General features: G+C 36.8%; 1 protein-coding gene and 1 pseudogene across 9 annotated transcripts in view; both read left to right on the forward strand.

Annotated features, from left to right (window-relative positions):
- MACROD2 (mono-ADP ribosylhydrolase 2) overlaps positions 1–26,141 on the forward strand; it is a 2,047,165-nt gene that overhangs the window by 108,899 nt on the left and 1,912,125 nt on the right. The gene's annotated exons all lie outside the window — the stretch shown is intronic.
- On the forward strand, positions 23,215–24,334 carry LOC134809176 (aminoacyl tRNA synthase complex-interacting multifunctional protein 1-like; annotated as a pseudogene).

A 26,141-nucleotide genomic window follows, 5' to 3' on the forward strand; every position in this document is an offset into this window, starting at 1 on the left:
TTAAATTAATTTATATCTCAAGGTGTAAGGGTATATATTTCCCTAAACTTTATCATTATTAGGTTTGATGAATTTTTTTATTCTTTGTCTTTGAATTATACTTCAATGTTGTTTTAATTTCCATTTCTTTGAAGACAGGGAGTATACCTTTTGGTATTACCTTCTGTAATAGAAAGCAGGATCTTACCTATAAAATTTTATTGGCACCAATAGGGTACAAAGTAACTTGGTGGTGGGTAGCCAAGAGGCATTGGTGTTGGGGTGGGACTTGAGGAGCAACACATGCTGAATGTTTTTCAGCTAAGAAACTCAGATAGCCGAAGTTCAATGTCACTGCTTCTCCTCCTGAAATTTAAGATGGTGGGGAATACAGATGATTGCTGAAGTTCCTCAGAGTGAGAGAGGAACTGTTTATTCAACTTTCAGCATAGTACCTACCATGTAGCACAGCACTTGGCACTGGGGATGTCTATGGCTATGGCTTTGGTTCTTGGAGTTCACTCAGGACAGTTTTTCTGAAACTTTGAGGTTTTACCTTAGGCAAGAAGATCTCAAGTTTCTCCCCCAGGGCTAAGATGAGAGTGGGGATCCATTGGTGACATATAAGCCAGAGCACTTCTCCCTTTGCATCCCCAGCTTCAGAAGATGGACTAAGCCCTCACATGCCGCTTTTCATTTGGACTGAGCCAATTAAACTGAGACTGTAGAAAAGGGAACCAGTTTCTGGGAAAGTAAACAGCAGCGTTTATATTAGTATGAGGGTCATAGGGAGGTGGATTCTTATTCTACCTGTGATTAACAATGAATATAAATACCCTCTGCTGTAGTTCAGTTCTTGTAATTGTGTGGCTTGTCAGAGGTTAATTATAGTTTAAATATAAGCTGAACTGTATAACTATACTAACTGATAATTCATGAGGCCTAGGGGCTGGCTAATCCTCATGTGCAACCTTATTTGGAATATTCCATGCACTTTTACTTTTTAAAATTTTAATTTAAATAATGAGTAAGGAGGAAGGCTGAATAGAAGCCCACACCATTTGTCTCTCCTGTAGGAATACAAAATTTTAACAACTACACAAAAAAGCACCATCACAAGAACCAAAAATGAGATGAGGAATCATAGTACCTGATTGTAACTTCATATTGCTGAAAGATGCACTGACGAGGGTAGGAAGGATGTTCTTGAATCACCAATGCCACCTCAGCCCCATTCCCCGGCATTGGCTATGTGGTACAGAGAATCTGAATTTGGAGGAAGGAGAGCACAGTGCCTGGGTGACTCAGTAAACTCAGCGCTGCCTTGTCACAGTGGTGATCACAGCTATGCTGGGCTCAGCCAGTACCTGTGCATGGAAGGAGCATTTGGACCAGACCTAGCCAGAGGGGAATTGCCCATCCCAGTGTTCAGAATTTGAGCTTCTTAGTAGACCTCCCCACTGAGGGCCAGAGTGCTCTGGGGTCCTAGGTAAACTCAAGAGGCAGTCTAGCTCACAACGACTGCAGTTCCTATGCAACTCCTAGTGCTAGTCTGGGCTTGGAGCCAGTGAACTAGGGTGGCATGTGGCCTAGAGAGACACCAAATGGGGCAGCTAAGGGAGTGCACCATCCCTCTTCCAACCCCAGACAGTGCAGTTTGCAGCAACAAAAGTGACTCCTTCTTTCTACTTGAGGAGAGGAGAGCAAGGAGTGAAGAGGACTTTGCCTTGCATCTTGGATACCAGCTCAGCCACAGTAGGATAGGGCACTGGGCAGAGTTGTGAGGCCCCCTTTCTGGCCCTAACAGGCCAAAAGAGAACCTGCGGCCTTGAAGGAAAGGACCCAGTCCTGGCAGGATTCATCACCTGTTGACTAAAGAGAACTTGGGCCCTGAATAACCAACAGTGATACCAGATAGCATACCATGGACCTTGGGCTCTGAGATGTGCTGGCTTCAGGTGTTACCCAGAACATTTCCAGCTGTGGTGGCTATGGTGAAAGACTCCTTCTGTTTGAGAAAAACAGAGGGGCCACAGTGGGGTAGAGTAACAAGCAGGTTCTTGGACAGCATTTATGGAACTGCCCTGTGCCTGTGGGGAGCCCACTGCCCTGAAGGGTGAGTCCTAGGCCTGGTAGCATTCACCACAAGCTGACTGAAGACCCCTTGGGTTTTAAGTGAACATTGGTGGTAGCCTGACAGAACCCCACATGGGCTGGTGGTGGTAGTGGCCACAGGGAGAGTCTCCTCTGCCTTTGGAAAGGGGAAGGAAGAGAAGGAAGGACTTTATCTTGTGGTTTGAGTGCCAGCTTAACCGTGGTAGGCATTGGTGTTGGGGTGGGACCTGAGGAGCAACACATCACGTAAATCTCTAAGGTTTTTGACTACAGTCCTTGGATCTCAGAGAGCATTCCTGAACTCACCTAGGGCCTGGGGGAACTCATTGCCCTGAAGGGAGGGACAAAAATCTGGCTGGCTTTGCCACCTGCTGATTGTAGAGTACTAGGGCCTTGAATGAACATAGGTGGTAGCCAGGTAGTGGTTACAGTGGGCCTTGGGCAGGACCTGGTGTTGTGCTGGCTTCAGGTCTGAACCAGCATTGTCCCAGTGGTGGTGGTCACAAGGATGTGTGTGTCCCTATACCCTCAGTTCCAGGTGGCTCAGCATAGAGAAAGAGATTCAGTTTGTTTGGGGGAAAGTAAGGGGAAAATAATAAGAGTCTCTGCTTAGTAATCCGGACAATTCTTCCAGATCTTGTCCAAGACCACCAAGGTGGTACCTTTATGAGTCTGCAAGAACCACAGTGTTTTTGGGCTTGGGGCCTAAGTCCCTTTGAATACCTGGAAAGTCTTTCCAACATGGAGGGGCACAAACAAGCCCAGACTGTGAAGACTACAATAAATACTTAATTCTTTAGTGCCCAGACACCAGTAAACATCTACAAGCATCAAGAGCATCCAGGAAAAAATGACCTCACCCAATGAACTTAAATAAGGTAGTAGGGACCAATCCTGGAGAAACAGAGATATGTGACCTTTCAGACAGACAAATCAAAATAGCTGTGTTGAGGAAACTCAAATTCAAGTTAACACAGAGAAGGAATTCAAAATTCTATCAGAGAAATTTAACAAAGAGATTGAAATTATTAAGAATGCAGTAGAAATTCTAGAGTTGAAAAATGCAAGCAACATATTGAAGAATTCATCAGAGTCTCTTCTTAATAGCAGAATTGATCCAGCAGAAGAAAGAATTAGTGAGCTCAAAGACAGGCTATTAAAATACACAGTCAGAAGAAACAAAAGAAAAAAGTATAGAAAAGAATGAAGCATGCCTACACGATCTAGAAAATAGCCTCAAAAGGGCAAATCTAAGAGTATTGGCCATGAAGAGGAGATAGAGAAAGAGATGGGGTAGAAAGTGTATTCAAAGGAACAATATCAGAGAATTCCCCAAACCTAGAGAAAGATATCAATATTTCAGTACAACAAGGCAGATATAACAAAAAAGACAAGGCATTTAATAACCAAACTCCCCAAAGTCAAAGATAGGGAAAGGATCCTAAAAGCAGAAAGAGAAAAGAAACATATAACATAAAATGGCACTCCAGTACATCTGGCAGCACCTCTTTCAGTGGAAACCCTGCATGCCAGGAGAGAATGGTATGACATATTTCAAATCTGATGGAAAAAACCCTTTTGCCCTAGAATATTATGTCTGGAAAAAATATCCTTCAAGCATGAAGGAGAAAGAAAGACCTTCCCAGAGAAAGAGGGATTTTATCAACACCAGAATTGACCTACAAGAAATCCTAAAGGGAGTTCTTCAATCTGAAATAAAAGAACATTAATAACAATAATAAATTATCTGAAGGTACAAAATTCACTGGTAATAGCGCACAGAAAAACAGAATATTATAACACTGTAATTGTGGTGTATAAACTACTCAAGTACAAAGACTAAATTAACCAATCAAAAATAAGTACAACAGCTTTTCAAGATATACACAGTACAATAAGACACAAAGAGGAACAACAAAAAGTTAAAAAGTGGGGGATGAAGTTAAGGTACATGGTAGTTATTAGTTTTTTTTCTTGTTTATGCAATCAGTGTTGTCATCAGTTTAAAATAATGGGTTATAAGATAATGTTTGCACGCCTCACGGTAACTTCAAATTGAAAACCATACAATGGATACACAAAAAATAAAGAGCAAGAAATTAAATCATGCTATCAGATAAAATCACTTTCACTAAGAGGAAGACAGGAAGGGAAGAAAGAAGGAAGAGATCACAAAGCAACCAGAAAACAAATAACAAAATGGCAGGAGTAAATCCTTACTTATCAATAATAACATTGAATGTAAATGGACTTAAGTCTCCAATCAAAAGACATAAAGTGGCTAAGTGGATAAAAAAAAAAAAAGCTAGACCCAATGTCTGTTGCCTACAAGAAGCACATTTCACCTATCAAGACACACATAGACTAAAAATAAAGGGAGGGAAAAGATATTCCATGTCAATGGAAAGCAAAAAAGAGTAGGAGTAGCTATACTTGTATCAGACAAAATAGATTTCAAGACAAAAGCTGTAAGATAAAGAAGGTCATTATATAATGATAAAGGGGCCAATTCAGCAAGAGGAGATAAGAATTTTAAACATATATGCACCCAATGCTGGAGCACCCAGATGTATACAGCAAATACTATTATTAGAGCTAAAGAGAGAGATATAACCCAATACAATAATAACTGGAGACTTCAACACCCCACTTTCAGCATTGGACAGATCTTTGAGATGGAAAATCAACAAAGAAACACTGGACTTAACCTGCACTGTAGACCAAATGGACCTATTAGATATGTACACATCATTTTGTTCAACGTCTGCAGAATACACAGTCTTTTCCTCAGCACGTGGATCATTCTTAAGGATAGATCATGTGTTAGGTCACAAAACAAGTCTTAAAACATTCAAAGAAGTTGAAATAATATCAAGCATCTTCTCTGAACACAATGGAATAAAACTAGAAATCAACAACAAGAAAAATTTTGGAAACTATACAAACACATGGAAATTAAACAATATGCTCCTGAGTGACCAGTGGGTCAGTGAAGAAATTAAGAATGAAATTAAAACATTTCTCAAAACACATGGTAACAGAGACAAAATATACCAAAACCTATGGGATATAAAGAAAGGGAAATTTATAGCTAAAAGTTCCTACATTAATAAAGAAGAAAAACTTCAAATAAATAACCTATTGATGCATGTTAAAGAAGTAGAAAACCAAGAGCAAATAAAACCCAAAATTAATAGAAGAAAGAAATAGTAAAGATCAGAGCAGAAACAAATCAAATTGATATGAAGAAAACAATACAAAAGATCAATCAAATAAAAAGTTTGGTTTTTGAAAAGATAAATAAAATGGACCCATATTTAGCCAGACTAAGAAAGAAAGATAGAAGACCCAAATAAATAAAATCAGAGATGAAAAAGGAGACATTACAACGAATACTGCAAAAACTCAAAGGATCACTAGTAGCTACTATGAGCAATAGCATACTAATAAATTGGAAAATATAGAAGGAAATGGATATATTCATAGACACATACAACCTATGAAAATTGAACCATGAAGAAACCCAGAACCTGAACAGATCAGTAACACATTATGAGATCAAGTCCACAATAAAAAGTCTCTCAGTAAAGAAAAGCCTGGGACCCAGTGGTTTCATTGTTGAATTCTACTAAACATTTAAAAAAGAATGAATACCAATCCTAATCAAACTCTTCTGGAAGTCATTCTGTAAGGCAAGTATTACCCTGATACCAAAACGAAAGACACATAAAAAAAACACCAAAAACACAACTACAGGCCAATATCTCTGATGAATATTGATACAAAAATCCTTACTAAAGTACAAGCAAACTGAATTCAACAGTACATTAAAAAAACCATTTATCATGACCAAGTGGGATTTATCCCAGGGATGCAAGGATGGTTCAACACATGCAAATCAATCAGTGTGATGCATTATATCTATGGAATGAAAGACAAAAACTGTATGATCATTTAAATTGATGCTGAAACAGCATTTGATAAAATTCAATATTCCTACATGTTTGTAAAAGATCTAAAAAAACTCGGTATAGAAGGAACGTATCTCAACATAATAAAAGCCATGTATGACAGATCCACAGCTGGTATCACCCTAAATGGGGGAAAACTGAAAGCTTTTTTTTTAAAGATCTGGAACATGACAAAAATGCCTACTTTCAACCACTGTTATTCAACATTGCATTGGGAATTCTAGCTAGAGCAATCAGACAAGAGAAACAAATAAAGGGCTTCCAAATTGGAAAGAAAGAAGTTAAATTATCTTTCTTTTCAGATGGTATGATCTTATATTTGGAAAAATCTAAAAGCTTCACCAAAAAACAAATAGAACTAATAAACAAGTTCAGTAAAGTTGCAGGATACAAAATCAACATAGAAAAATCAGTAGCATTTTTATATGCCAACAGTGAACAATCTGAAAAAGAAATAAAAAGGTAATCCCATTTACAATAGCTACAAATAAAATTAAATACCTAGGAATTAAAGAAGTGAACTATCTCTACAATGAAAACTATAAAACATTGATGCCAGAAATTGAAGATAACACACACACAAAATGGAAAGATATTCCACATTCATGGATTGGAAGAATCAATAATGTTAAAATATCCAACTACGCAAAGCAATCTATAGATTCAGTTCAGTCCCTATCAAAATACCAATGGCATTCTTCTTTACAGAAATAGAAAAATCAATCCTAAAATGTATATGGAACCACGAAAGACCCACAATAGCCAAAGCTATCCTGAACAACAGGAGCAAAAACTGGAAGAATCACTTTACCTGACTTAAATTATACTGCAGAGCTATAGTAACCAAAACAGCATGGTGCTGGCATAAAAACAGACACATAGACTAATGGAACAGAGAGTCTGGAAACAAATCCATACACCTACAGTGAACTAATTTTCAACGAAGGTACCAAGAACATACGTTGGGGAAAAGACAATCTCTTCAAAAATTGATGCTGGGAAAAACTGGATATCCATATGCAGAAGAATGAAACTAGACCTGTATCTCATCATATACAAAAGTCAAACCAAAATGGATTAAAGACTTAAATCTGACTATGAAACTACTACAAGAAAACATTGGGGAAACTCTCCAGGATATTGGTCTGGGCAAAATTTTCCTGAGTAATACTTCACAAGCACAGGCAACCAAAGCAAACATGGACAAATGGGATCACATCAAGTTAAAAAGCTTCTGCACAGTAAATGAAACAACAAAGTGAAGAGACAGCCCACAGAATGGGTGAAGATATTTGCAAACTACCCATCTGACAAGGAATTAATAACCAGAATATGTAAGGAGCTCAAACAACTTTATAGGAAAAAAATATAATAATCCCATTAAAAATGGGCCAAAGATGTGAATAGACATTTCTCAAAAGAGGACACACAAATGTCAAACAGGCATATGAAAAGGTGTTCAGCATCACTGATCATCAGAGAAATACGCATCAAAACTTCAATAAGATATCATCTCACCCCAGTTAAAATGGCTTATATCCAAAAGACAGGCAGTAACAAATGCTGGAGAGGATATGGAGAAAAGGGAACCTTTGTACACTGTTGATGGGAATGTAAGCTAGTACAATCACTGTGGAGAACAGTTTGGTTCCTCAAAAACCTAAAAATAGAGCTACCATCATCCAGCAATCCCACTGTTGGGTATATAACTGAAAGAAAGGAAATTGGTATATTGAAGAGATATCTGCACACCCATGTTTGTTGCAGCACTGTTCACAATAGCTAAGATTTGGAAGCAGCCTAAGTGCCCATCAGGAGATGAATGGATAAAGAAAATAAGGTAGGTACATATACACAATGGAGTACTGTTCAGCCATAAAGAAGAATGAGATCCAGTCATTTGTAACAACATGGATGGAACTGGAAATCGTTATATTAAATGAAATAAGTCAGGGACAGAAAGACAAACTTCACATATTCTCACTTACTTGTGGGAGCTAAAAAAATCAAAACAATTGAATTCATGGAGATAGAGAGTAGAAGGATGGCTACTAGAGGCTGGGAAGGGTAGTGGGGGGTTGGAGGGTAAGTGGGGATGGTTAATGGGCACAAAAAATAGTTCAAAAGAATGAACAAGGGCTAGTTTTGATAGCACAGCAGAGTGACTATAGTCAATAATAATTTAGTGGCACATTTTAAAATAACTAAGAGTATAATTTTATTTTTTGTAACACAAAGGATAAATGCTTGAGGGGATGGATACCCCATTTTCCATGATGTGATTATTACACATTGCATTCCTGCATTAACATATTTCATGTACTCCATAAATGTATATACCTACTATGTACCCCCAAAATTAAAAAATAAAATTGAAACATTTTCGATGTATAGTTTTATTAATTTTAGTTGAAAGAAATGTATGCTTTATTTGTTACATATACAGGTCAACCTAATTTCTAAATATTTTTTACTTTTTTATTTGTGACTTTTAAGCAGCTGCTACCTTTGTAGATTCTAAAAAAACTGGATGGTATTCATTTTCTCCTATTGTCTTAATATAATTGCACACATTTGGCCATTTTTTGACTTAATTTTTCTGGAAAAATGACATTTATTATTGAATTACAGTCTTTAATTTACATAAAAATTAGGCACCAGAAAGAGTAGTGGAGTAAAATAGCTTATCAGTAGATAATAGACATCCTCATATTTTCATGACATATAAATCTATACAACTTTAGGAGTTTCAGAGGAACTTACCAATTTATTAACTTTGCGTTGGGTGAATAGCTCTTTTATGATGTGAATTCTGTATCTTTAAAAAGGATACTTGATTAAGAACAGTATTCTTATTTGTAGCCCAAATTTGTGCCTTTTGAATAATAATGGTTTATTAAACTTGGTGTTGTGTAAAGGAAGATTTGGCCATTTTGATAAGGAAAGGTTGAGAATTATTTTTCAACATTCTTCTCTAGTTTACCTTTTTAGTTATAGAAGCACCCCATGTTTGCTTTACAATAAGAATAGAAATAAATATTTTATTTTTACATACTGTTAGTACAAAGGCAGCAGCTTTTTCACTACTCATTTTATTTTTGTAAATTTGAAGCAAATTTATGGCATGAAATTTCCCCAGCTTCTTTTGACCTTGAGGTGCAATATGATTTGCTTTGTTAAGTTTTAATTTTATGACACATCACATTTCTGTCATGTCCAAAATTAAACTTCAGGGTAGGTGTATATTTTTCTACACTGGGATTATGAACAGAATAAATTATCAGAGAATTATGTTTAAATGAATATATAAGTATAGGAATGTATAGGCTTAGCTGCATCTCTCTACATAAATAGCTTGTTAGTGTGCAATCAGTCACTGGAGTTGCCATGAACTTGGAGCTTAATGAACAGGTGGAGAAAGAGGATGAATTCCAGTTCAAAATGGATCTGACAGCTTATCAGGCAATTTCACTGATCGCTAATCCAGTTCGTTTGGCAACTTAATTTATCACACAGTTAGAATTCTCATCCCGTGGGTTTCCAGGTGGAAATTAATTCTGGAACATGTCCAATACCACTGGGTTGAAGAGACCTGCTTAAGCTTTGTGAGGAAATTTAGAAATAAATTATTTTAAATGCATAAGCCAGATTTCTCTTATGATTCCCTTTGTGTTTATCCAATTCCTTCTTAAAATATTTGGATGCTGCTAGCATTTGATGGTATGCCCATGGAGGTGAACTAAGGTTTATTTATTCATTAATATTTATAAATTAAATGGAAGAAATTGTTAATCCTAATTAATTAGTGAAATAACTACTATAATAGATAATCCTGTGAATATAATTCTATCTTTAGGTATAGAAAAATTGCTGATCTCGAACATGTTTTAAGCATTTCATAGCAACAAATAATGAACAGAAGAAATTATTTCCTTAAAGCTCACAAATCTATGTCTTCTGAGTACTTACAAATTCTCTAATTAGTCTGATTTACAGCCCATTATTTTATGTAAAAGTATCTGCTAAAGCAATTTCCTTGACAATAAGGAAGAAATGCGACTTGCCTCTCACAGCTCACATTCTGACTCTGTTTGGAATTCCCAAGGATGAGTCTGATTAAATGGGCTTGGCTTAGGACCTGGCTGTAGCTTAAAATACCTTCAAAACCAGAAACACATTTTCTCCACTTTTTAAAGACTTGATTTATAGTGCATAGAAAGTTAAATTGAATATTGATCCTTGAAAAGCAAATGTGTCCTGTAAAAAATGACAACAAAAGAATACAATAAAAGATGACAGAGTGATTGATTGTCCAAAGCCTATAGATAGTAGCCTCCCCCTTTTATGTCATCTTCTCTAGACATCTGTAGCTCTGAGAGGGTGATAGGGATGAAGTGTTAGAGGAGGATTAGTTGCACCCTGACATGAACTGTTACATTTTATAAGAAGATTGAGGAAGGTGGCAACAAATTATTTCTAAGAAGGAATTTTGAGAAATGAGGAACGGGGCACAAGATCAGTAAGACCTATGATATAACTCCAGGAAGGGACACGAGGGAATTTCTTATAATTTCTCAAACTCTGAAGCATCTTCAAAAAGAATTTAAGTCAGTGAAAAATAATTGAGATGATAGAAAACTACAAACTGGCGTAACAGTGTCATTGATTGGATATGTCAGGAAAATTGTGCCTATCATTCTTATGACCAGGCTTATTAAAGTAATATCTTCATAATCTAGAGGGGCTCAGTGTTGGATCATCCTGGCATCCTTCTCAAATCCCTTTTCTGAGTCCTTGGCATTTTTCCCTGGAGCATATTGCAGACCTACAACCTTGTCATTTCAGAAACTGTCCTTTCATTTTTACCTTTGAAGGGAAATGGTTACTGAGTCCAGTACTAGCCCTTGGGAATCAAGCCAAAAGAAAAAAATGGCAGGGCATTGTTTGATTTTCTCCTCCTTTCCTATAAGAGCAATGGTTGCGTCAAAGGTTCAGTGGGTATTGGAATCACCAAGAAGGAGATAATGATGATGATAAAGCACAGTGGATCAATTCGGGGTTTTCCTCCTTTTTTAAAAATGTTTTTCCTATTACCATCACTGTCACTGTGATGATGATAATGGTAATAGGAAAAATATATAAAACAAAATGGGGAAAACCGTAAATAGACCCAGTGTGCTTTATAACATTTCTGATTTACTATTTATGACTCCTCATTATTTAATAAAGTGTCCCATGTACTACGCAAATGGCAGACAGTAAAACCCCCACCATGCTGTTTAGTGAAATGTGAGGATCATGTATAAAAAATCCTCAAGCTAGACTTAGGTTGGATGAAGAAGACAGTGAGAAATCTTGTCTTTTTAGGTTAGGCTTTCTTGTTTTTCCTTTGTTTAACTTTTGTTTCTTCAAATGGCTTGCAGCTTGGAAGAGACAACTTTTGGTCTAAAAACTATTTTGGTTGCTGACAGAGGCAGTATCATTGAAAAAACAGTGTGTTCACCAATTAGAAGTTCATATCGCTTTTAATTCTGCTTCCAACAGTTTTGGGACTTTAAGAGTGAAATTGAGATTTGTGTATTTTTTCTTCAGTGCTGCATAAATGGCCATTTATGGTAAAACCTGAGAATAAAGGAAGACCAAAAAAAGCAAAATAAAGTAAGACAGAAATACAGAAATTATAGTGATTCTGATTTTTCCTTATGAAACTTGAGATCCAGTAAGTAAACTTCGGTTGGAATTATTGGGCATTCAAACATTATCGTTCACATAAGAAAAAGGCTCCCTGTCAGTAAGCCGAGATATTAGATGTGTAAATATAATGAGCCATTTGTGGAGACACCGACCAGATTGCCCTGCATTGTGATAGAATTGATGTAATTTGAGTATCAGATGGGGCTGATTCGTGAATCTTGAGAAGACAGTTACTTGACAGCAATGATAGATTTTGACCCTGTTGTAATTGGTATACTTGAGGTAGGAAGCAATTCTACTCATTCTGTCAAACGGAGGCCTCCACTCATAAAGTGAACTATTATTTAGAGGATCTTGTCTTCTTGACTATTATTAAAATGCAATTTTTGTCTAATCAGCTGTTATTAAAATGCAATTACCAAATAATATATTCTTCTCACTATGGTGATTTGACAGATCAAAAGCTTTCTGAGGGCAGAGACTGTGTTATCCGTTTACGTATCTCCAATGCTTTGTATCATGTCTGGCCCGTTGTTAGTACTCAAAAAGTGTTTGCAGAATTAATGAATGGTTGAGTAAGTTGCTTCCTATAATCAAGACTTTTAGTTAGAATGGTGGTAAATTTAGACTTAGAGGATTTTGTACTTTGTATCAGTGGGGCTGCCCTAACTGGTGGATTTATTTATTTTTTAATGCAATTTTTTTCTTTTTATTTAAAATTTCTTTGGAAGCACAGATGATATTATAAACATAATAATGTAAATAAAGTAAGAAGAAATAAATTACTGATTACTCCACCTTCCAGCAGACTGTGTTGATTTTTTCCTGTTCATCTCTATGCATTTATAGACTTTTTTGTTTGCATTTTTATGACTTAGAACCCAGATTTGATGTGTTATACTGAGCTTTCTACTTAATATTAACATTTTAAATATAGTATTTAGGCCAGGCACAGTGACTCATGCCTGTAATCCCAGCACTTTGGGAGGCCGAGGCAGTTGGATCACGAGGTCAAGAGATCAAGACCATCCTGGGCAACATGGTGAAACCCCGTCTCTACTAAAAATACAAAAATTAGCCAGTTGTGGTGGCATGCACCTGTAGTCCCAGGTACTTGGGAGGCTGAGGCAGGAGAATCGCTTGAACCCGGGAGGCAGAGGTTGCAGTGAGCCGAGATCGTGCCACTGCACTCCAGCCTGGCGACAGAACAAGACTCCATCTCAAAAAAAAAAAAAAATGTACAGCTTATAATTTTACATGGCTACATAGTATATTCTTTACTTCGTATTCCCCCTCAACAATATTCTATTTCCCTATCGCTTTATCTTTCTATTGAATTCCTACTCAGCTTTCAAGGTCCCATTTAACTTTGCAACAGTCTTCCAATTTCTGTTGACTCTTATGATCCTTGTACTTTACGTACAGTGACTATAGAACTTTTGATACTTTAACTTTTTTCTTTTTATGAAAATTATGAGAAATAAGGTACATCAGAGCATGGATTACACAACTCTGTGTCCTGATGCCTAACTCAGTGTTGGTCATGTAGTTGGCCCTCAACAAATACTTGCAGATAACATTCTAAGGTCTGGGAATAGAGGGATAAATGAGATACGGTTTCTGGATTTTATGCTCAAAGTATATTGGTAGGCAGGTAGGCAGATATCATGTAGAAACTGACCTTCTAGAGTTGTTTATATGGTGCTAGGAAAACCGAGAGGAGGCCAGTATATTCACAGCATAGCTTTTTCTTCTTAATAATCTTTTTTCCTGTACTTTCAGGAATGGTATGTGTAGGCTAAGGAGTTCTCACATTTTCATGACTCTTCATTTCCTTTGGAAATTATTTTCTAAAAGATTCCATTTCCTCGTGTTTGCTTTTCTCATGCCTTGTTTGCCCATGTCACTTTCTCTTTTTCATTTGGTATCTTGAAATATAGTTTTTCACCACATTATATAATCTCCCTACATAATTGCAGCAGGCAAAGTTCTAAGATGTTCCTCAAGATTCTCCATACTTCCCCCACCAGGATACAGGCCCTGAGTAATCCCTGGGGCTATAAATTTGATGGATTTTACTTCCATGACTAGGTTATATAATATAGCACATTTAAGAAAGAAAGATTATCGGGATGGGTCTGACTCACCGTAGTCATGGTTATGACTACATTAATCCTTTGAAAGTACAGTTTTCTCTGTACTTCTGGTCTACAAACATGTGAGCTAATAAATGAATATTGTTTTAAGCTATCGAGTTTGTGGCAATTTGTTATACAGCAATAAAAGTGAATACAATAGTATATTAACCGTTTGTGGTATTTGCTACATATATATTTTTTAGTTTATCTTGCTATAAGTTTTGTTTGTACAAAACTCGGCTTCTTCATATAATTGCATCTACTGAAGATTTGTTTCTTTATGATTTCTAGTATTTCTTCAAAGTTTAGAAGGCATTAAACAGGGTATTGTTGGTAGGATGCACAGAGGATTTGAGTCTGAGTGTCAAATAATTAATTTGATTAGACTCTGCCACTGGCATTCTTTCTGCATAATAATTTATAATCTTTCAACCTGAACATTGACTTTCTCCATTGCTACTTAGCTGAGGAGAAATACGAATTCTCCTTTGGAAAAGTTTGGGGATTTCTAGAACACTAAACCATTCTTTTTGATGATTGAATGGAACTTTCAAATCTTATATTTCAACACGAATGGGGATCTCACAATGGAAGGCAGCTTCCTAGAACTATGCTGTTAGCCCTTTCCTTCACCATAATACTTGGCAAGAGACAACTTACACAGACTTTTCATTTTTATTCTACCCTTCTTCCAAATTCTCTGGATGGTCTAGCCTGTATTGCCTGTTGTTTTCAGTGTTGTTCTGATCTCAAATGGGCTTTCACAAGTGGCTAGAAGGGATTAGTTTTCATATTTCTTCCGTTAGTTCAGTATTGAACTAAAAAGCATGGTTATAAATGACAACTTTAATGACTGTGTTTTTTTTTTTTTTGTTTTTTTTTTTTGTTTTTTTTTTTTTAGACAGAGTCTGACTCTCTACCCAGATTGGAGTGCAATGGCGCGATCTCAGCTCACTGCCACCTCTGCCTCCCAGGTTCAAGCAATTCTCCTGCCTCAGCCTCCTGAGTAGCTGGGACTACAGGCACCCGCCACCACGCTTGGCTAATTTTTGTATTTTTTTAGTAGAGAAGGGATTTCACCATGTTGGCCAGGCTGGTCTCGAACTCCTGACCTCAAGTGATCCACCTGCCTCAGCCTCCCAAAGTGCTGGGATTACAGGTGTGAGCCACCGTGCCTGGCCAAATGACTGTGATTTTTTTTTTTTTTTTTTTTTGAGATGAAGTTTCACTCTTGTTACCTGGGCCGGAGTTCAGTAATGCGATCTTGGCTCACTGCAACCTCCGCCTCCTGGGTTCAAGTGATTCTCTTGCCTCAGCCTCCCAAGTAGCTGGGATTACCGGCGCCTGCCACCACACCTGGCTAATTTTTTATATTTTTAGTAGAGATAGGGTTTCACCCCATTGGCCAGGCTGGTCTCGAACTCCTGACCTTCAGGTGATCCACCTACCTCAGCCTCCCAAAGTGCTGGGATTATAGGCATGAGCCATTGCACCTGGCCATGACTGGATTTTTAACACCCATCCACATTATTGGTCACTGTTGGTGCTTCAAGTGTTTCTGTAACATTCCTGGATTGACACTAAAAAAAATCCTAAACAAGAGAATCGTTACTATTATGGATACATTTGTTCTTTCAACTTACAAATATTAAGGACCTACTGTCTGCTAGCTCTGCAGGCCTCGCCATTTTTTGCCTTTTCCATTTGACACTTATATGTCAAATAGCCTGTGCTAAGAAAGTCCTTAATGCTACAAAGGAAAGTAAATGTACTTATATTTGTTGCCTGACTTAACAGGAATATATAGGCAAAAGCTAGTAGTTATGCTGAATTTAAGACAGTATGTTTGGTCTAATATCCAGAATTCACAAGGAACTTAAATTTATAAGAAAAAAAAATGAACAACCCCATCTAGGCAAAGGATATGAACAGACACTTCTCGAAAGAAGACATTTAAGGCCAGGCACGGTGGCTCACGCCTGTAATCCCAGCAATTTGGGAGTCCGAGGTGGGTGGATCACTTGAGGTCGGGAGTTTAAGACCAGCCTGGGCAACATGGTGAAACCCCTTCTGTACTAAAAAAAATACAAAAAATTAGCCAGGTGTGGTGGTGAGCACCTGTAATCCCAGCTACTCGGGAGGCTGAGGCAAGGGAATTGCTTGAACCCAGGAGGCAAAGGTTGCAGTGAGCTGAGATCATGCCACTGCACTCTAGCCTGGGTGACAATAGTGAGACTCCGTCTCAAAAAAAAAAAAAAAAAAAGAAGAAGACATTTGTGTGGCCAAAAAACACATGATAAAAAGCTCAGCATCACTGATCATCAGAGAAATGCACAACAAAACCACACTGGGAGACCATCTCACACCAGTCAGAATGGTGATTATTAAAAAGTCAGGAAACAAAACATGCTGGCAAGGCTGTGGAGAAATAGGAACACTTTTAATCTGTTAGTGGGAATGTAAATTAGTTCAACCATTGTGGAAGACAGTATGGTTATTCCACAAGGATCTAGAACCAGAAATACCATTTGACCCAGCAATCCCATTACTAGGTATATAACCAAAGGAATGTAAATCATTCTACTATAAAGACACATGCATGTGTATGTTTATTGCAGCACTATTTACAATAGCAAAGACATGGAACCAACCCAAATGACCATCAATGATAGACTAGATAAAGAAAATGTGATATATATATATCACATGTATTATATATATATATAATGGAATACATGAAATCAGAACACCATGGAATAAAAATGAATGAGATCACATTCTTTGCAGGGGCATGTATGAATCTGGAAGGCATCATCCTTAGCAAACTAACACAGGAACAGAAAACCAAACACCACATGTTCTCACTCATAATGAGTTGAACAATGAGAACACATGGCCACCGAGAGGGGAACAACACACACCAGGGCCTGTTATGGGTGGGGGGTGAGGGGAGGGAACTTAGAGGATGGGTCAATAGGTGCGACAAACCATCATTACACATGTATACCTATGTAACAAACCTGCACATTCTGTACAGGTACCATTTTTTTTTAGAAGGAAAAAAAGACAGTATTTTTATTTTTATAATGCAAATGTGTGATAATTTGTTTAAATCTGATATTGTTTCTATTAGCTTAAGTTAAGCATTGAGACAAAAATTGGAAGCATGGAAATGAGAAAAGTCTAGTAACGATTCTGTCAGGGGTGCATAGTCATTGTGTATAGATTAGGAGGTAGAAAGTGATCCCGTCTTATGATTTTAAAGTTTGAAAGGAACTGAAGGATAATCCAGGCCAAATGCTTCATGTCATAGATGGGGAAGCCGAGTCCTAGAGAGAGGAAATAACGTACTCAGGACGTGGAGGTCCTATGTGGCAGAACCATGTGTAGGACCCTATTTCCTGTTACTCACTTCTTTTCCTTTCCTTGATTTGGGTTGCTTTGTTACTGGTACTTAATAATTCAGTAGAAACTTGACATGTACTTCATGATATTAAATTGACATTGTAGGTTGGGCTCTGGAGGGGTTTTAGGACTCCTTGTCTTTTCTGTGGGATTGAAACAATATGGTTTCTATTAAAATATTCAGTGACCCTTCTATCTTTTGAAGTATTTGGTTAGATGAAATGTGGATAGTAACCAAAACCTCTATAAGTAGTATTATACTTTGGTCTGATTGAATTACTGAGCAGTTTTGTATTATTCTTGTTGAGTATTTTTGGTTTGTTGGTTTGAAAAAGGAAACAGTTCTACAGATGTGTTTTTTTCTAGTAACTTCTGACTGCTTTCCTATTGATCTCCTTTTTACTTCAAATGATAAAGCTAAAAGAAGCTTTGTTATGTCTTTTAACAAAATATTGATCTTTTATTGGTATGAAAACATCTTGGTTGTTAAATTGCTTCATTAATTTTATACCTCTTTTATATTGAAGTCTGTAATTGTTTGGTGTAAGAGTTACTCCAGTTACTGCTTGTTTTAAAATTGATTTTCCTTTTAATTTAGAGACATAAATGAATCATTTTTTCCCCTTTAATTTCTTCCTGCTATATAAAAGACATTAAAACTTTTTTAGGCTATCAATAATATTACATAGGTCTTTTTGGATAATACAGTTCTATGTTGTTGGTGAAGGTTCTAAACCTGCTAGTCTTGCCTAGTTTCAGATATTGTCTGGTAAAATAACATCACTATATTATGCATGCAGCTACTCCAATACATATGGAATTCAGGAAACTTGGATTTGAATTGTCTCTCTTTTAGTTATTATCTGTGGCAAGTCACTTAGCTCCTCTCAGTATCTCTGTTTCCTCATCTTTTAAGTGGAGACAATAAGATTTTTAGAGTCCTTGTATGGACTAAGTAAGATAAAGCATGCATCCCTGGCACATTGTCAATGCTCATAAATAGTAGCTGTAAAAATACTGCACCTAGGGTAAACTATAGAACAGTATATTTATTCTGAAACATTATTCCTGTTAGCTGTTATTTAATTCACCCAGCTTACTTTCCTCATCAGTTAATCTGTAACCCTTTTCTCCTTATATAAAAGACCTGGAATTATTTCATTGAGGGAGGTCAAGAAGAAGATTCTCAAGGAGGATCTGATTAAAGAGTATCTATTTTCCCCATGATAAGATCAACAATTCCTTCTCAAGGGGGTGTCAGAACGAATATTTGAAAATTACCTTCCAACAAACTCTTTCTCTGCTTCTGGGAATAGTACATATTTGGAAAGGAGACAGTAAATAGATGGGCAGTATCTTGTTCAGGAGTTCTGAACAACTATAGAATGCTTCCATCTGTTCACTTTTCAGTTTTGTTCTCCTTGACTTTCCTATCTTAGACTCCTGAGGTTGTTAGATGCACCCCTCTCATCCACACAGTGACTGTGTCTATCTATCTGGCCCATAAAACTCCTTTCCAGTATGTGAGAAATACATCCGTTATACAGGATTAGAGACAGTGGCATCTTCTTCCACATTGTAGTTTAACTCAGGCCTGGCACCAAACTAGTGTTTTTTGATGAGGTTGTTATCAGGCAAGAGAATGAAGCTAGTTCTGTAGTATGGTACCACAGAGAAATTAGCCTGTTTCATGAACAAATGCAGATAATAGGGTACATAATTTTTAGTACTTGAAGCATAGCCATGAGTGTAATCTGATTGTCGGAAAGTATTCAATTCTTAACCTATGGCCCTTATTTTAACCAAACATAGTCTGAATGTTACAAAACTTTAAATTATTTATAGAAATAAAGTCATTTTATCATTGATTATCTGAAGCTCCTGTTTTTGTCCCTGATAAATCATATGGGACCTTTAGTTACCTCTCCAATTTGCACTCTCTCTGTATTTCTGGACATATCAACAAACTATTTCTCAGCTGCTATGTGGCACTGGTCATACTGTTTCTCTCCTACCCAAATGCTCCTTGCTGAAGGAGCCTCACCTTCATCAGCACTGCAGCATCCATGGTAAAGATGTAGGGAAGACAACTAAGACCCCAGCTCCATGCTTCACCTGGTCACCTAGGCCCTTTGAAGAAATCTTGCAGTGCGGCATATCATTAGTCTCCCTTGGACAAGAAAATATCAAGTCCTTCCTCTCTAGATACCAGCCTACCTAACGAAGCCTTCTAAAATAGTGGGCTTTAGAAAATCAAATCTCGTATCTGAAGATAGTGGTAATCATCAATGTTTCAGAAAGGTAGCATTTCTGGCCCTTGAGTGCACTATAAAGGTTGATGAATGTCAGTGGTTTCTGGCAGGTTTAATGCTTAGGCAAGGGAAGGAAGGGAGGAATCAAGGAAGAATAGGAAATAGTGAAGAGAGTAAGTAAACAGTGGGGAAATAAAAATATGTCTGTGATCAGCAGTGGTAAAATTCCACTGAAATTTGTTAGAGATACAACTTAGTAGTTGCCTGAAGATGCTTATCTTTCCCTAGTGGTATTTAAAATCTCTCTCTCCTGCCACTAGCATTTTAGTTCTTTCTTTCTTCTTTCATGTATGTTTAATTTTTGAAAATAATTGGAGATTTATGGTAGTATCAGTGGTATTTTTTCCATTTTTTTTCTCTTGAACTATGTTTTCTTTCTCCAAAAATCAAATGGCAGTCTTCAAAGGATGATTTGTTTCTATTTGTATAAATTGAGTATAAGCTGCATCCAATTCCTAGTGCATGCATAAAACTCTTTTTGAGGAAATGTGACCAATATATAACATTTTATTGAATGTTTCTTGAAATTGGTGTCAAACTGTTTTTTATTTCATTTATTTTCGGATGCCTAATTGAAATGAAACTTCATTATTTCATTCCATGGCTTAGGCCACCTTTAGAGGGAATATACCATGTGAGCTCCTACTTACCCATTAAGACCAGATATCCACTAGGGACTTAATAGGCTAATATGTTCCTCTTTCACCTCCTATGTCCTAAATTTAGCATTAGCTAAATTGACTAATTAAAATAACCCTAGCCTTATTCCTCTTCCTAGTGGATATTGTTTTATTTAAACATTTCATCACAGAACTTGGTACAATTGTTAGGCACTTCTTACATGATCCTGGAACTGAAATGTCAGATGCGTGTAGGGTATTATAACCTAACCAACCATAATGAGATACCAGGATGGCTATGATTAAAAATAAAGGAGGTGGTGAGAATGGAATAAAAAGTGCTGCAAAGGATGTTGAGAAATTGGAACACTCAAACATGGCTGGTAGGAATGTAAAATGGTGGAGCCACTGTAGAAAACATTTTGAGGATTCCTCAAAAAGTTAAATATAAACTTAACCGTGGAATGACCCAGCCATTCCACTCCTAGGTATAATGCCCAAGAGAATTAAAAACATATGTTTTCGCAAGAACTTTCACATGAATGTCCATAGCAGCATTTTTTGTCATAGCCCAAAAGTGGAAACAACCCAAATGTTCATCTTCTGACCAATGGATACACAAAATGTGGTCTATCCATACAATGAAATATTATTGAGCTATAGAAGGGAATGAAATACTAAGATATGCTACAATGTGGATGAATCTCAAAAACATTGTTCTGAGTGAAAGAAGCCAGACACAAAAGGTTACATACTGTAGGCTTTCATTTATATGAACTATCCAGAATAGATAATGGAGGCAGAAAGCAAAACGGTAGTAGCCAGGGGATGACAGAAGGAGGGGATAGGGAGTGACTGTTTAATGGATATGAGATTTAATGGATCTGAGATGAAATGTCTTGAAACTAGATAAAGGTGGTGGTTGCACAACACTTTGAATGTTCTACATACAACTAGATTTCACTTACACTTTCAAAAGGTTAACTTTATGTTATATAAGTTTTACCTCAGTGAAAAATAAGCAAACTCACAGAATTTAGAGTGAAATTCTAAAATCTTGACAGCCACTTGCTCCCTTCATTTTTTCGGGACTAATCTTGTATAATTTCAGGCTTAGGCTACCTTGTTGGTGTAAGATCAGTTTTAAAATTCATAATGCTTTTTTTCTAAAACAAAGTGTTCAGTAAAGATAAACAAAAAGAAGAAAAATTAGAATCACCATAATTGTACCACTCAGAACAATTCTTAATATTTTTGTATGTGTATTTCCTGTGGTTTTTCCAGTGTGTAATATATGTACACATACTTTATACATGCATGTACATATTTGTGAAATAGGGTCATTTTGCATATAGTGTTTATAACATACTTTTATCATTTAATGATGCGTTAGAAAATTATTTGGTCTATTTTCTATAGTTTCACAAGTATACAGCATAACTCTTTTAAAATATATCTTCAGAAAAAAAAATAGCAGCAAAATAGGGTAAAGATCATGTTTCATTTGTTTTTGAATCCCTGGAGTTGTTCAAAAGAAATAGCCACTTTATTGGATTGGGTTGGACTGGATTGGATTAGATTGAATTAAACTAGAATAACTTCTAGAAACCAATGAAGAACTTCTGAAATATTCAACATCTTGTTTTGTTATAATACTCTCTTAGCTTCATTTTAGTTGGTGACTTGATATACCCCTTTTTCCCTTCAGGGTGTCAGGATTGTAGAAGCCTGAGTGTTACGTGAAGCAAATGTCCCCATGTATTCTGTTTTAGTTTACTATAGCTGCCACAACAAAATACCATAGATGGGGTGACTTAAAAAGAAAACTTTATTTTCTCACAGTTCTGAAGGGTGGCAGTCCAAGATCAGACCAGCAGGTTTAGTTTCTCCTGAGGTCTTTCTCCTTGGCTTGCAGATGGCTGCCCTCTTGCTATGGCATCACATGTCCTTTTCTCTGTGCATGCGCTTCCCTGGTGTCTATATGTTCTCATCTCTACTTTTTATAAGGACATCAGTCAAATTGGATCAGGGCCCACCCTAATGGCGTCATTTTAACTTAATTACATCTTTAAAAGCCCTATACAAATAAAATAAACACATTCTAAGGTAATGGGGGTTAGGGATTCAACATATGAATTTTGGGGGTCCATGTAGGCATACCTCATTTATTGTACTTTGCTTTATTGCGTTCCATAGTCTGGGTGTGTGTTTGTTAATTTTTTAAAACAAATCAAAGGTTTGTGGTAACCCTGTGCTGAGCAAATCTGTTGGCACTGTTTTTTCCAATAGCATAGGCACTTTGTGTCTCCGTGTCAAATTTTGGTAATTGTAATATTTAAAAGTTTTCATTAAAAATTTAAAAAAATTTTAATTATTATGGGCACATAATAGTTGTGTATATTTCTTTTTCATTATTATATCTGTTACAGTGACCTGTGACAATTGGTCTTTGATGTTACCATTGTAACTGTTTTGGGGTACCACCAACTGCACCCATAGAAGACAGTGAACTTAATCTGTAAATGTGTGTGTTCTGACTGCTCCATCAACTGGCTGATCCCCAGCCTCTTTCCCTGTCCTCAGGGCTGCTTATTCTTTGAGAAACAACAGTATTGAAATTAGGCCAATTAATAACCCTGCAGTGGCCTCTAAGTGTTCAAGTGAAAGGAAGAGTCATATGTCTCTCACTTTCAATCAAAAGCTGGAAATGATTAAACATAGCGAGGAAGACATGTCAAAAGGCAAGAGGCCAAAAATGAGGCCTCTTGCTCCAGTTGGGAGAGTTATGAATGCAAATGAAAAGTTCCTGAAGGAAATTAAAAGTGCTACTCCAGCGAACACATGAATAGGCTGGCCTTGCTGCTGATATAGAGAACGTTTTATTGGTCTGGATAGATGATCAAATCAGCCACAATATTCCCTTATGCCATAGCCTAATTGTAAGGCCCTAACTCTCTTCAATACTGTGAAGGCCAAGAGAGGTGAGGAAACTCCATAAGAAAAGTTTGGGCCATAGTGTGCAGGTAGCTGTCCCTACCTGCTTCTTGCTGAGGCTGCCTCAGAACCCCTTTCCACTGCTTCTGATTTTCTGTTGTCTCTTGGCAAAAATGGCAAATAATGATGCTGTTCTGAAGAGGCTGGAGCAGAAGGAGGCAGAGGTGGATCAAAACATTGAATATCTTAAGCAGCAAGTTGCTCTACTTAAGGAGAAAGCCATTTTTGCAGGCAATTTTGAGGGAAGAGAAGGAACTTTGAGTAGGAAACTGAAGGAAGAAGTTGAATTGAAACAAGAGCTAATTCAGACAGAAATTCAAAACAGAAATGAAGCAAATACCATTTCCATCTGGTATTCCACTGCATGCTAATTATGTGGTTTCTGAACGTGATACAATCTACACCAGTAACAACCACATCTTCTGGTATCAAAGAACAGATAAAAGGAGGAGCAGGAGAAGAAGAGAAAGCAAAAGAGAAAATTGAAGAGAAAGGAGAGAAGGAGAAAAAACAGCAATCAATAGCAGGAAGCACCAACTCTAAGCCAATAAATGTTTCCCAACTAGATCTTTGAATTGGTTGCATCATAAATGTCAGAAAACACCCTGATGCAGATTCTTTGTATGTAGAAGACGTAGTTGTTGGGGAAATAGTCCCAAGAACAGTTGTCAGTGGTCTGGAGAATCATGTTCCTTTTGAACAGATGCAAAATCAGATGGTGATTTTACTTTGTAACCTGAAACCTACAACGATGAGGGGAGTATTATCTCAAGCAGTGGTCATGTGTGCTTGTTCACCAGAGAAGATTGAAATCTTGGCCCTTCCTAATGGAGACAATTACTTTTGATGCTTTCCCTGGAGAGCCCAACAAGGAACCAAATCCTAAGAAGATTTGGGAGCAGATCCCACCTCATTTTTATACTATCATGAGTGTGTGGCTATACACAAAGGAGCTCCCTTTGAGATGAAAGGGAAGGGAGGGTGTAGGGTTCAAACTATGAACAACAGTGGAATAAAATAAAACAAAATGCCTTCATTATGGAAGTACATTGGAGAAAACCTTATAAAAAGGAATGTATTTGCCACTTGTACCTAAAAAAATAATAACAACAGCAAAGTTTGAGGCTACCAGAAGTTTATGAGGTTTAAGAAAAGAAGCTATGTCCATAACATAAAAGTGCAAGGTGAAGCTGCAAGTACTGATGTAGAAGCTTGAGGCAAGTTATCCAGAAGACCTAGGTAAGATAATTGATGAAGGTGGCTACAATAAACAACAGATTTTCAGTGTATATGAAACAGCCTTTTACTAGACGATGATACCATTTAAGACTTTCATAGCTAGAGAGAAGAAATCAATGCTTGGCTTAAAGTGTCAAAGGACAGGGTGACACTCTTGGTAGGGGTTAATGCAGCTGGTGACTCTAAGTTGAAGCCAGTGCTCATTCAACATTTACAAAATCCTAGGGCCCTTAATATTGATGCTGAATCTACTCTGCCTGTGTTCTGTAAGCAGAATCACAATGCCTGGATGACAGCATATCAATTTGTGGCATGGCTTACTGAATATTTTAAGCCCACTTTTGAGACCAGCTGCTCAGAAAAAAAGATTCCTTTCAAAATATTACTTTTCATTGACATTGCAACTAGTTACCCAACAATTCTGATGAAGATGTACAAAGAGCAGTCATGTTAACACAACATCAATTCTTCAGCCCATGCACCAAGGAATAATTTCAACTTTTAAGTTTTATTATCTAAGAAGTATATTTTATAAGGCTATAATTGCCATAGATAGTGTTTCCTTTGATGGATATGGACAAAGTAATTGAAAATCTTCTAGAGAAAAAAGTAACCATTCTAGATGCCATTAAGAACACTTGTAATTTATGGAAGGAGGTCACAATATTAACACGAACAGAAATTTGGAAGAAGTTGATTCTAACCCTTGTGGATGACTTCGAGGTCCATCCAAGTTCAAGGCTTCAGTGGAGGAAGTCATAGCAGATATCGTGGAAATAGCAAGAATATTAGAATTAGAAGTGAAATTCTAAAGATGAACTGAATTATTTCAATCTTGCAATAAAACTTGAACTGATGAGGAATTGCTTCTTATGGATGAGCAAAGAAAGTAGTTTCTTGAGATGGAATCTAGTCCTGGTGAAGATGCTGTGAATATTGTTGAAATGACAACACAGAATTTGGAATATTACATAAACTTAGTTGATAAAGCAGAGCAGGGTTTGAGAGGATTGACTGCAAATTTGAAAGAAGTTCTACTCTGAGTAAAATGCTATTAAATAGCATGACATATTGTAGAGAAATCTTTCATGAAAAGAAGTAAATCGATGTTTTAAATTTCATTGTCTTATTTAAGAGATTACCACAGCAAAACCAACCTTTAGCAACCACTACCTTGATCAGTCAGTAGCCATCAACATCAAGCCAAGACCTTCTACCAGCAAAAAAATTATGACTTGCTGAGGACTCAGATGATTGTTAGCATGTTTTGGCAATAAAGTATTTTTTAAAGTAAGTTATGTGCATTGTGTTTTTAGACATAATGTCATTGCACATTTAATAGACTACAGTTTAATATAAACATAATTTTATATGCACTGGGAAACCAAAAAATTTGTGTGACTCGCTTTATTGCAATATTTGTTTTATAAAAGTGGTCTGGAACTGAACCTGCCGTATCTTTGAGGTATGCCTGTAATTCGGTGTTCATAAAATATACCCAACTGAGAAAGACAATGTCATTGTGTCTACAAGAATCTTACCATGGGGACTCAGTTAAGGTGAGTCACCCAAATCTATCAAGAGGTAGATTTTCTTACATTTTTATGAATGGCTCTGATTAGCAGAGGAGAAAATTGATAAAAAATATGTGTGGCAAGAATAGTAGAAAAAATG

This window comes from Pan troglodytes, chromosome 21, assembly GCF_028858775.2.
Source record: "Pan troglodytes isolate AG18354 chromosome 21, NHGRI_mPanTro3-v2.0_pri, whole genome shotgun sequence".
Classification (NCBI taxonomy): Eukaryota; Metazoa; Chordata; class Mammalia; order Primates; family Hominidae; genus Pan; species Pan troglodytes.